Genomic DNA, 13,659 nt, shown 5'->3' on the forward strand with positions numbered 1-13,659 from the left:
CATTCAACTCCTTGACAAATATTTATTGTTTAAGGGCCTGTCCTGGCAACAGGGATAGAGGATGAATTAGATGCAACCCCAACCCTCAAGGAATGCCTGCTCCACTGTCCGGAAACTGACAGATAAACAGACACAATAAGGCGGTGAGTTGGGCTGTATGATAGGAGCTGTGATAGAGGTTTGCTCCCAAAGCAGAGGGGGCAAGGGTAGGAGCAGTCAGGTACTACTAGAGATTAGTTTCAGCTGAGTCTTAAAGGCCAGGGGTTTTGTTTTCCTACCAAGGGGCAACACGATGATAGAGGAAGCAGAGATAAGTTCCAGTGAAGAAGAAAGTTAAGACCATGGACTCTGAAGCCAGACATCTGGGTACATCAAGTTCTCTTACCTACTAGCCATGTGACCATAGTCGTGTCACTGATCCTTTCCACACCTCACTTTTGTCTTCTGTGAAATGGGGAAAACAATATGACCTTGTGGGTTGGGTGTGCAGGTTAAAGGAAATGACCTGTATGAAATGCCTAACACAGCAGCAGAGGGTAACATCAACAATTTTCCTCTCTGAGGTCTTCCCTGTGGCTTACAAATGTGTTACAGTATTTTTCCATCTTTGACCTCACATCCTCCTCTAACTGCTGACACATTACCTTGTTCCCCTTCCATGGCACAACTCTGAGGAATTATCCATAATCCCCATTAAAAGCCTCCTCCTCTCCTCAGCTTCCTCTATGGAACCTGCTCTTTTGAAGGTCACTGATAGGCTCCATGATGCAATTCTAATGGGCAATTCTCCGTCCTCATCTGCAATCTTTCAGCAGGATTGGACACAATTGATACAACCTTGCTTTTATTTTATTTATTTATTTTTTCTTCTGCAGTGATAGGCATGGAAGCCAGGGCTTCACATGTGCCCAGCAACTGCTCTACCACCAGATTGCCCCAGCCCCAACCCCACCCCCAGCCCTACTTCCTTAGCTATCAGGATAACCCTTGCCTGGTCCTCCTGCTTCTCCAGCTGCTCCTTCTCTGTTTCCTTTGCTGGCTGCTCCTCCTCCTCTTCCTGCCATGAGATGTTGGACTGCCACAGGACTTAGCCATCAGACCTCTTTTCCTCTCTATCTACAGTCACTGCTTAAGTGATCTTTTTAAATCTACTGATTTAAAATCCTACCATTTCTCTGACTTTTCCCACACTTACAGCTCCTGCTCAGACATCTTCCCTGACCTTCAGACTCAGACAACCAGTTGCCTATGTAACATCACCATTGTGGTCCAAAGGTTAAATTTCAAATTGAACCTTTCCATAAACAAACCCTAATTTTACTACCTGTCCACCACCCAGAATCTGATCTTTCTCTAGAGTTCTCCATTTAAGTTCACCTCTCATTCAGATACTCAGGCCAAAAGCCTTAGGATCATACCTGATTCCACTTTCTCACTCCCCACATCCAAATCCTTTTGTATTTCATTTTTTAAAAAATCTTATGTTTTGTGCAATACTGGAGATCAAACCCAGGGCCCCACACAGCTAGGCAAGCTACACTGACTTACACTTCAAGCCTGCTCTCTCTTTTTTTTTTTTTTTTTTGTGGTAGTGAGGTTTGAACTTAGAGTCTACACCTTGAGTCACTCTACCAGCCCTTTTTTGTGATGGTTTATTTTTTTGAGATAGGGTCTCTCGAACTATTTGCCCGGGCTGGCTTCAAACCGAAATCCTCCTGACCTCTGCCTCCTGAGTAGCTAGCATTACAATTTACCAGCACCTGGCCATGATTGACATTTGGAGCTGTTAGTTCCTTATTGTGGGGAACTGCTATCCTGTGCGTTATTGTAGAATGCTGAGTAGCATTCTTGCCTCTACCCACTTGGTACCAGGAGCATCCTTTCTCATTGTTGTGACAACTAATAATGTCTCCAGATACTGACAAATCCCTGGGTGGAGGGGAGAGGGCAGTGGAGAGTGCAGGGTCAGCTTGAGCATCTGAATCATGCCACCATGACTACTCACAAGGAACCCTGGTCTGCATTCCCACACAGTTGCCCAGCATACTGGGAAGAACAAAACCACTGTAGTGTGGTTTTCCTACCTCCGTTCTAGTATGGGGCTGGATCGAGCTTTCTCTCACTCCGTTACTACTGAACCTAAGCGGGGGCAACTGGGGATGCAGAAAGGACAAATGATAGACAAACATGCAGAAAATTGGGGCCAGGTGTGCTAGGTGCTCAGATGGAGACACACAATAGCCTCGTTGCTTCTTTTCTCTATTATTCTCTTCTTTCACTTAGCTTCTTTTCTTCTCTGTTCTTTAAGGCCTTACTTCCAAAGTCTTTCTTTAAAACCTTGCTTCTAAAGTCTTCTTTTCTATTCTTTAAAGTCTCTTTCCTTAGACTTGCACTGTCCCATGTTTTCTTTAGCTTAGCTTTTCTAAAGCCTAGGTATAAAGTTCTTGGTGCAGAAAGCTGCTCTGGTGGAGACACACAGCCAGCGGCAGTGGCAGCCAATCAAAAATCCCCATCAAAAAACCTCATCAAAGAGGAAGAACCCTGGAGTCCTCCTTCAGTGAGTCTTTTATATATAGTGATAAACAAGGAGGTGGGGCAATAGTTCTCTGGGAGGGGTGTGACATTGTAACAAGAGAAACCAGCATTCCTACTTCTCTGAAAGTAAGCAACTTAGGAAAAGCAGCTGTGCTGCATTTTGCACTCTTCTGTGGCTGGGGCCATGCCAAACTTAGCCTGCCAATTTTTGGTCACAGCTGTGCTTATGTCAAATTCTCATAGGTTTCTCATAATCCACTCCCCACACTGGGCTTCGAACTCTGGGCTTCACGCTTTCTAAGCAGGTGCTCTACCTCTTGAACAGTGATCTTTTTGCACCACAAACCAAATCTTGTCGCTCCCCTGTTATCAACACTCTGATGACATCCACATTCTCTATGGTGGTGCAGAAGACACCGCAGCCCTGGTCCTTGCTCTCTTCTGTGCTCTCTCTGTGCTGACTCCTCTGCTGTTTCTGAACCTTCCCTCCTGGGGCCCTTCCTGAGAATACTTTCCCTCAGAATCCTCATGGCTCCTTCCCTCACTTCATTCAGGCTACAGTTTCCAGCTCGGCAGAGGGGCCTTTCCTTACCGCCCTGTCCTAAGGAACATTCCCCCTCCCCATACTCTGTGCAATGGGTGTGGACCTGCACAGCCCAGGTCTCCCTTGAAGCAGGAGGGGCTGTCCAGCTCTGGGAGTGCTGTCTGCCCCTTCAAGTACTGCTTCAGTTACAGAGCAGACTTGCCCAAGGGCATGACCACTCCAAAGATGATTGGGTGGGATGAGAAACCCATCAGAGCACAATTCAGGAGCTTCCTATGGGGGCAGATGAGGCTGTCATGGCCCCTCCTCTCACCTGGATTTCTCCTCTGCTGAACCCAGCTTCCTTCCACAGATGTGATCCCAAGAGTGCTGATGCAAATCACATGCATGCTAAGAAATGCCCCAATTAAAGAAGGAGAAGAGGTGCAAGCAAAGGGATTGTGTAAAATATTTAACAAAATAATAACAGAAAATTTCCCAAATCTAGAGAAATCTATTCCCATACAGATGCAAGAGGCATCCAGAACACCAAACAGACCAGATCAAAATAGAACTACCCCAGGGCATATCATCATTAAAACAACAAGTACAGAAACTAGAGAAATAATATTGAAGGCTTTAAGAGAGAAAAAACAAATAACATAAAAGGTAAACCCATCAAAATCACAGCAGACTTCTCAACAGAAACATTAAAAGCAAGAAGAGCGTGGGGTGAGATCTTCCGGGCACTGAATGAAAATAACTTCAACCACAGGATACTCTACCCAGCAAAACTATCATTCAAAATAGATGGAGCAATAAAAGTCTTCCATGATAAGCAGAAACTAAAACAATATGTGACCACAAAGCCACCACTACAAAGGATTCTTCAAGGGATTCTGCACACAGAAAGTGAAACCCAACATAACCATGAAAGGGCAGGCAGCACCAAACCACAGGAAAAGAAAAAGCAAGACAGTAGAGAGTAACCTCAACTTAGGTACACACAATCAAACCTTCAAACAACTAAGACAACTAAATGACAGGAATCACCACATACCCATCAGTACTAACGCTTAATGTTAACGGACTTAATTCCCCCATCAAAAGGCACCGCTTGACGAAATGGATTAAAAAGGAAGATCCAACAATCTGTTGCTTACAGGAGATCCATCTCACTGGTAGAAATAAGCATAGGCTTAGGATGAAAGGCTGGAAGAAGATTTACCAAGCCAATGACCCCTGAAAACAGCCAGGAGGAACAATACTTATCTCTGACAAAGTAGGCTTCAAACCTACATTGATCAAACAAGGTAAAGAAAGACATTCCATACTAACAAAAGGGGAAATAGACCAAAAGGAAATAATAATCAACCTGTATGCACCCAGTGTCAACGCACCCAATTTCATCAAACATACCCAGAAGGACCTAAAAGCATATATTAACTCCAACACAGTGGTTGTGGGAGGCTTTAACACCCCATTATCATCAATAGATAGGTCATCCAAACAAAAAATCAATAAAGAAATCCAAGATCTAAAATATACAATAGATCAAATGGGCCTACTTGATGTCTACAGATCATTTCATCCAACTTCTACACAATATACATTCTTCTCAGCAGCCCATGGAACCTTCTCCAAAATAGGTCATATCCTAGGGCACAAAGCAAGCCTCAGCAAATATAAGAATATAGAAATTATACCGTGCATACTATCTGATCACAATGCAGTGAAAGTAGAACTCAACAACAAAAGTAAAGACAAAAAACATGCAAACAGCTGGAAAATGAATGACTCATTGCTTAATGAACAATGGGTCATTGATGAAATAAAAGAGGAAATTAAAAAGTTCCTGGAAGTCAATGAAAATGAAAACACAACCTACCGGAACCTATGGGACACAGCAAAGGCAGTCGGGAGAGAAAAGTTTATAGCCATGAGTGCATATATTAAAAAGACTGAAAGATCCCAAATCAATGACCTAATGATACATCTCAAACTCTGAGAAAAACAAGAACAAGCAAATCCCAAAACAAATAGAAGGAGAGAAATAATAAAAATAAGAGCTGAAATCAATGAAATAGAAACCAAAAAAACCATACAAAGAATTAATGAAACAAAAAGTTCTTTCTTTGAAAAAATAAGACCAACAGACCCCTGGCAAACCTGACTAAAATGAGGAGAGAAAAACCCCAAATTAGTAGAATCAGGAATGCAAAAGGGGAGATAACAACAAACACCATGGAAGTCCAGGAAATCATCAGAGACTACATCGAGAACCTATATTCAAATAAATTTAAAAATCTTAAAGAAATGGACAGATTTCTAGATACATATGATCATCCAAAACTGAACCAAGAGGACATTAATCACCTGAATAGATCTATAACACAAAATGAAATTGAAGCAGCAATCCAGAGTCTCCCTAAAAAGAAAAGTCCAGGACCTGATGGATTCTCTGCTGAATTCTATCAGACCTTTAAAGAAGAACTGAAACCAACCCTCCTTAAACTGTTCCATGAAATAGAAAGGGAAGGAAAACTGCCTAACACATTTTATGAAGCCAGTATTACACTTATTCCAAAACCAGGCAAAGACACCTCCAAAAAGAGGAACTATAGGCCAATCTCCTTAATGAACATTGATGCAAAAATCCTCAATAAAATAATGGCAAACCGAATTCAACAACACATCAAAAATATTATTCACCACGACCAAGTAGGCTTCATCCCAGGAATGCAGGGGTGGTTCAACATATGAAAATCAATAAACGTAATAAACCACATTAACAGAAGCAAAGACAAAAACCACTTGATCATCTCAATAGATGCAGAAAAAGCCTTTGATAAGATCCAACACCATTTCATGATAAAAGCTCTAAGAAAACTAGGAATAGAAGGAAAGTACCTCAACATTATAAAAGCTATATATGACAAACCTACAGCCAGCATTATACTTCACGGAGAAAAACTGAAACCATTCTCTCTAAAATCAGGAACCAGACAAGGATGCCCACTATCTCCACTCCTATTCAACATAGTACTGGAATTCCTAGCTAGAGCAATTAGGCAAAAAGAAGGAATAAAAGGAATATGAATAGGTAAAGAAACTGTCAAAATATCCCTATTTGCAGATGACATGATCCTATACCTTAAAAACCCAAAAAACTCTACTCAAAAGCTCCTAGACACCATCAATAGCTATAGCAAGGTAGCAGGATATAAAATCAACATAGAAAAATCATTAGCATTTCTATATACTAATAATGAGCAAACTGAAAAAGAATGTATGAAAACAATTCCATTTATAATAGCCTCAAAAAAATATCAAATACCTAGGTGTAAACCTAACAAAGGATGTGCATGACCTCTACAAGGAAAACTATAAACTTCTGAAGAAAGAGATTGAGGAAGACTATAGAAAGTGGAGAGATCTCCCATGCTCATGGATTGGTAGAATCAACATAGTAAAAATGTCTATACTCTCAAAAGTAATCTACATGTTTAATGCAATTCCCATCAAAATTCCAATGACATTCATTAAAGAGATTAAAAAATCTACTGTTAAATTTATATGGAAACACAAGAGGCCACGAATAGCCAAGGCAATACTCAGTCAAAAGAACAATGCTGAAGGTATCACGATACCTGACTTCAAACTATATTACAAAGCAATAACAATAAAAACAGCATGGTATTGGCACAAAAACAGACATGAAGACCAGTGGAACAGAATAGAGGACCCAGATATGAAGCCACACAACTGTAACCAACTTGTCTTTGACAAAGGTGCTAAAAATATATGATGGAGAAATAGCAGCCTCTTCAACAAAAACTGCTGGGAAAACTGGTTAGCAGTCTGCAAAAACTGAAACTAGATCCATGCATATCACCCTATACCAAGATTAACTCAAAATGGATCAAGGATCTTAATATCAGACCCCAAACTCTAAAGTTGATACAGGAAAGAGTAGGAAATACTCTGGAGTTAGTAGGTATAGGTAAGAACTTTCTCAATGGAACTCCAGCAGCACAGCAACTAAGAGATAGCATAGATAAATGGGACTTCATAAAGCTAAAAAGCTTCTGCTCAACAAAAGAAATGGTCTCTAAACTGAAGAGAACACCCACAGAGTGGGAGAAAATATTTGCCAGCTACACATCAGACAAAGGACTGATAACCAGAATATATAGGGAACTTAAAAAACTAAATTCTCCCAAAACTAATGACCCAATAAAGAAATGGGCAAGTGAACTAAACAAAACTTTCTCAAAAGAAGAAATTCAAATGGCCAAAAAACACATGAAAAAATGCTCACCATCTCTAGCAATAAAGGAAATGCAAATTAAAACCACACTAAGATTCCACTTCACCCCTGTTAGAATAGCCATCATCAGCAACACCACTAACAACAGGTGTTGGCGAGGATATGGAGGGAAAAAGGAACCCTCTTACACTGTTGGTGGGAATGTAAACTAGTACAACCACTCTGGAAAAAAATTTGAGGCTACTTAAAAAGCTAAACATTGATCCAGCAATACTACTCTTGGGGATATACCCAAAAAACTGTGACACAGGTTACTCCAGAGGCACCTGCACACCCATGTTTATTGCAGCATTATTCACAATAGCCAAGTTATGGAAACAGCCAAGATGCCCCAGCACTGACAATGGATCAAGAAAATGTGGTATATGGAAATGTCCTAGGGTGTGACTTCTGGTAGACTCAACCTGTAAGACACCTATCGTTTTCTTAGCGTTATCTGACCTATATTTAATATTATTTCATTCACTTATTATACATTTGCTTAAGGCCAAATTTGGTTGTAATGGAGACATTTTTTTGAAACTGCTTTATCTCCAATACCTAGAATAAGGCCTGGCACACACAGAGTAGTTGCTCAGTAAATGCTTATTGAATGTTGAATGAAATGTCATTGTCATCTTCAGTGCCTCTGTGCATTACTAGTCTAAGACTACTCTAGGTCACAAAGTTGTTGGGTGATTTTTTCTTTCTTTCTCTATCTCTCTCTTTTTTTTTTTGGACTGGAATTTGACTCAGGGCTTTACCCTTGCAAAGTAAGCAGATAGGATCTTGGGAACTATTTGCCCCGGCTGGCCTCAAACCTCAATCCTCCTGAACTCTGCCTCCTGGGTAACTAGGATTACAAGTGTGAGCCACTGGCACCTGGTTGATTTTTTTTTCTTTTTTTGCATACTAGGTTTTGAACTCAGGACCTTGTGACTCGGCCCTTTTTGCTTTTGTTATTTTTCATATATAATCTCAAGTTTCTGCCAGGGCCAGTTTCACACCTCAATCCTCTTATATACTCCTCCTATGTAGCTGGGATTACAGACGGGCCATCACACCCTGCTTGTTTTTGAGATAGGATCTGCATAATTTTTTTGCCAAGGCCAGCCTCAAACTTCAATCCTCCTATCTCAGCTTCCCAAATAGCAGGGATTACAGGTGTGAGCCACCACACCCAGCCCCTTGGGTGATTTCTAATATGAAGGCTCCAACCTTTTAACAGATTTGTAGCTGAGAGAGCACGATCTTTCCAAAATGATTTACTTCTGGGGTGGAAAAGGCCCAAGTGGTTTTAGATCTAGAAGATACAGCAGCAGTAGCAGGGCTCACCTCAGCTGACAGTTTATCCCTCCTGTTCTGTCATCCTTTTGTCTGGAGACAAATTCAATAGGCTGGTCTCACACTGGGAAGCTGCCACTGGTCTTTGAATCAGGTATACTGCAGGTGTTTTGACCTGGATTGCCCATAGGATAAATTTTGAATTAAGCAGTTATTCTTCAGTATTTTTTTGCCCACTGTTTCATCTTTTTCAAGAACATTCACATTGCTCAATAAATTTTTTTTTTCGGTACTGAGGTTTGAACTCAGGGCCTACACCTTGAGCCAGTCTGCCAGCCCTTTTTTGTGATGGGTTTTTTCAAAATGGGGTCTCGAGAACTATTTGCCTGGGCTGGTTTCGAACCATGATCCTACTGATGTCTGCCTCCTGAGTAGCTAAGATTACAGGTGAGAGCCACCAGCGCCTAGCCTCAATAATTTCTTACAATGGCCATGAGCTGTGGGTTGCTTTATCATTTTAATTTTCTATATAGAGAACTGGGGTCAGAGGAGTAGCTTTGTTCATTCCCAAGGTGTTTAATGAACACACCTGTGTTTCAAACAGTGGGCTAGGTATTGGAGGATATGAGGATAGCTGGGCATGCTCTGGGGTAGCTGGAGAGACAGGCAGGTACCACTCTATAAGCGAGAAGAAAACTAAGAGCTGGGAGGGCCAGGAGACAGAATGATTGCTTCTGTAACAGGGGACCACCTCTAGGAAGGTTTCATTGTGTAGGTAACATTTTTTAAAAGCCAAACATAAACACACAGGCTCTTTTTGTTCAAACTCTCTTTTGTGCTCTCTTTTATTTGAAAATGTGCCAATCATTTTTAGTGGTTGCACACTCATGTGCACACAAGCATGCTTTTTTGGGTTTTTTTGAGACAAGGTCTCACCACGGAGTCCAGGATGGCCTAGAACTTGAGGTTCTCCTGCTTTTGCCTCTGAGTGCTGGGACTACAGGCCTTTAACAGCATGCCTGGCCACACATGCTTCTGCAAAAACAAAATATGGAGCATGCCTTCTTTTAAACTTAGCTATCCTTTTGATCTCTCCAAGGATGTTAGCTGCAGCATTCTAGGAAATTGCAAGCGACTATAACCTGTTAAAATGTCCATAAATAGGAAAGTGAATCCACAGTTCCTCTCTACAGTGGGAAAAAAGTAGTAACCTAGGTCTGTGTATGCTGGTGTGGAAGTACACTGTAAAGTGTAAAAAGGAACTGCAAGACAGAGCGTTTAAGAGGGAAAAGAGTGTGTGTGTGTGTGAAATAGAGTTACACATATAACTTGCATATACTTAAAACATTTCTGGTAAGATTCCTAAGAAATTGTAAATAGCAGTTGCCTCAGAGGCAAGGGTGAGAGACAGACATTTTTCACTGTATGCCCCACCATCCTGTGTGATTTTTTTTTTTTTTTTTTTTTTTTTTGCCACGTGTGTCTAAAGTTTTCAATTCAAAAACTACTGAGTGAAACTGGGCGCCAGTGACTCATGCCTATAACCCTAGCTACTTGGGATGCTAAGATCAGGAGGATTGCGGTTCCAGGTCAGTGCTGGCAAATAGTTCACTAGAACCAATTTTCAAAATAACCAGAGCAAGCACTGGAGGTGTGGCTCAAGCAGCAGAGTGCCTGCTCTGTAAGTGTGAAGCCCTGAGTTCAGACCCCAGTCCCACCAAAACAAACAAACAAAATAAGCAATGCAAAATAGACTGGAGGTGTGGCTCAAGGGTTAGAGTGTGAGTTCAAACCTCAGTTCCACCAAAACAAACAAAAATTAGTTAATTAAAAAACAAAACAATGGGCATTTTTTCTGTGTAGTATATGACATAACATTTAGCTCTTATTATTGCCAGGTAATATTTAAGTACTCCATACTGATTTTTTTTTGGCTTAAACACCAGAAATTTTTTTTCCTCATGATTTTGGAGTTTAGAAGTCCAAGATCAAGGCATTGGCAAGCTTGGTTTCTTCAGAGGACCTCTCTCCTTGGCTGGCAGAAGACCATCTTCTCCCTGATTAACTTATTTGTCACAACAACCCAGTAAGGTAGACATGATTATTACTTCCATCTCACAGATAAGAAAACAGAAGCAACTTGACCAAGGTCACCTAGCTATGAGGTCTCAGAGTGGGGATTTGAAGCAATGCGGGTGGTTCTCAGGTCCACGCTCTGAACCACTATGGTGATACCACCTCTCTTGCTCTTGTTCTTGGCTATGAACTGTCCTCTATAAAATGAGTGTGTCATAGTTTGTTTAACCATTATTTTGATAAGCATTCTAGTTGCTTTTAGGGTTTTTGTTTCCTTTTGTTTTTTTGTGGTACTGGAAGGGCCTCACATTTGCTAGGCAGGTGCTCTGCCACTTGAACCACTCTATCAGCTCAAGTTTCTAGGGTTTTGCTTTTACCTACCATGCTGCAGAAATACCCTTGTGATTAACCCTTTGTGCTGCTTTTCTTTTTTTGTTTTTTTTTGGTGGTACTGGGGCTTGAACTCAGGGTGTCATGCTTGCTAAGTAGGTGCTTTACCACTTGAGCCACTCTGCCAACCTGACCCTTTGTGCTCTTAAGCAAATATGGCTAGTTTCACTGGAAGTGAAATTAATGCATCATCTGAAAATTTGACAGACCACGTGTGGGTGCCTCATGCTTGTAATCCTAGCTACTTGGGAGGCAGAGATCAGAAGGATCATGTTTGAAGCCAGCCCAGGCAAATAGTTCATGAGACCTTATCTTGAAAATACCCAACACTAAAACAGGGCTGGTGAAATGGCTGAAGTGGTAGAGTGCCTGCCTAGCAAATGTGAAGTGCCACCAAAAAAGAAAAAAAAAATTGACAGTAATTACAAAATCTCTTTCCTTTTTTTTTTTTTTTTTCCCATCTGTCTTCCTTTTATGTATGACAGTGAGGAAGTACCATACCAGCCTAGTAGCTGGAAAAGGGGAAGTTTCATCTTAGTAGAAAACAGTATAAACAATGTACTTTTTGTTGTTTTGGTTTTTGTTTTGAGGCCAGGTCCTGCTATCTAGCCCCAGCTGGCCTTGAACTCAGGATCTTCTTGCCTCTGCTTCCTGAGTGCTAGATAGGTCTGCACCATCACACCCTGAAAGCAGTGTATTTTTCAAGGTTAGGGATGGCCCTCTCCATTTCCTTTCTGGCCTCTCTGGGCAGCATTTCTTCCTCCAAGTTACTGGGCAGGACCTGTCAGGAATGAAGGTCTTACGAGCTACTCTCAGAAGTCAGAGAATTCTTTGTGGCCAGCATACACAGGAAGCGAAGAGGGTGGGTTAGAGTACTATTTCTAGTTGTAATGACTGGCTTTGTAGGGGAGGGGGTTCCAGTGTCTATGACCTGCCTTAGGGAAGAGGAATTCTGATTTCTTTGACTTGATGCAAAGATGAAAGATGACAGGAGAACAGAGGATCAGAAGAACCTGCTTTTGAGATCTTTATTTATTTTATTTAATTTTAATTTTTATTTTATTCATATGTGCATACAATGTTTAGGTCATTTCTTCCCCCTTCTCCCACCCCCTTGCTTTTGAGATCTTTGGTTGAAAGCACTCTGCAAGCCAAAGTGCCATTCTTTGGGGTTTCATGTTTCTAAAAGTTTAAATATACAGTATCAAGGGATCTTGGGATAGTAATGTCACTAAATACCAAACCAGGAATTTTTTTTTTCTTGCAGTGCTGAGGATCAAACCTAGATATGTATGTATGTACTTATGTAAACGGGCTTGAACTCAGGGCCTCACGCTTGCTCTACCACTTGAGCCATACCTCCAACCCAACCCAGGTTTTTTTAAGCATGTGCTCTATCACTGAGCTGCACCTCCCAGACCAAAACCAGGATGTTTTTGAGGGAGAAAGACAATTGGCACTGTAGCCTGGATTGCCCTCAAGAAGTAAGGTTGCTTGTCTTTAATACTTTGGTTGTTTTATTAATTTTCCAAAACTTGCATCTTGACATGTTTGTTTGGTTTTTAAAGTAAAGATAATCATGCTTGAGGGTAAGTTAAGCTTTTGCCATTCTTCTTCTTTTTTTTTTTATTTTGAAATATGTATATTGTTACCTTTATTTATTTATTTACTTATTTTCATTTTTCTTTTATTATTCATATGTGCATACAAGGCTTGGTTCATTTCTCCCCCCTGCCCCCACCCCCTCCCTTACCACCCACTCTGCCCCCTCCCTCTCCCCCCCTCAATACCCAGCAGACTTTTTTTTTTTTTATACTGGGGTTTGAACTCAAGGCCTTACATTTGCTAGGCAGGTGCTCTACCACTTAAGCCACATCCTCAGCCCTTTGTTGCCTCAGCTATTTTTCAAATAGGGTTCCACGTTTTTGCCTGGGCCAGCCTAGACCTCTGCCTTCCTACCTTGGCCTCCTATGTAGTTGGGATTACATCGTGCCCTGCTGGTTGGTTGAGATGGGGTTTTGCTAACTTTTTGCATGGATTAGCCTTTAACTGCCATCCTCCTGAATAGCTGGGATTATATGCATGTGCTTCATACCCGGCAGCTCTTGCCACTTCTAAGAATCACTGAGTTATCTCTTCTTCTGCAATCTTTCTGGACTACGTATTTCCCCCATCCAGAACTGAATGTACCTCCCTGTGGCTCTGCAACAATGGTTCTCAATACTGGGGGTAGGAATTTCTCTCCCAAAGAACATTTGGCAATGTCTGGATACATTTTTGGTTAGCTGTCTGGGTCGGGGGAGTGCTACTGGCATTTAGTAGGCAGAGGCCTGGGATATTGCTCAATGCCTAGGAAGGCCCACCCAACAGAACATTATCAGGTCCTTGGTGCTGAAGCTGAGAAAGCCTGCTGTATGATACCTTTGTCAAAGAACTTCACAAAGACAACTGTGATAGTCACCTGGCTGGCTTTCCCAGCTAGACCTCAAGCTCCAGTGAAGACAGGTGATACACTATCTTGTTGAGTGTTTGGAATATAGTT

Source organism: Castor canadensis, chromosome 3 (genome assembly GCF_047511655.1).
Source record: "Castor canadensis chromosome 3, mCasCan1.hap1v2, whole genome shotgun sequence".
Taxonomy (NCBI): Eukaryota; Metazoa; Chordata; class Mammalia; order Rodentia; family Castoridae; genus Castor; species Castor canadensis.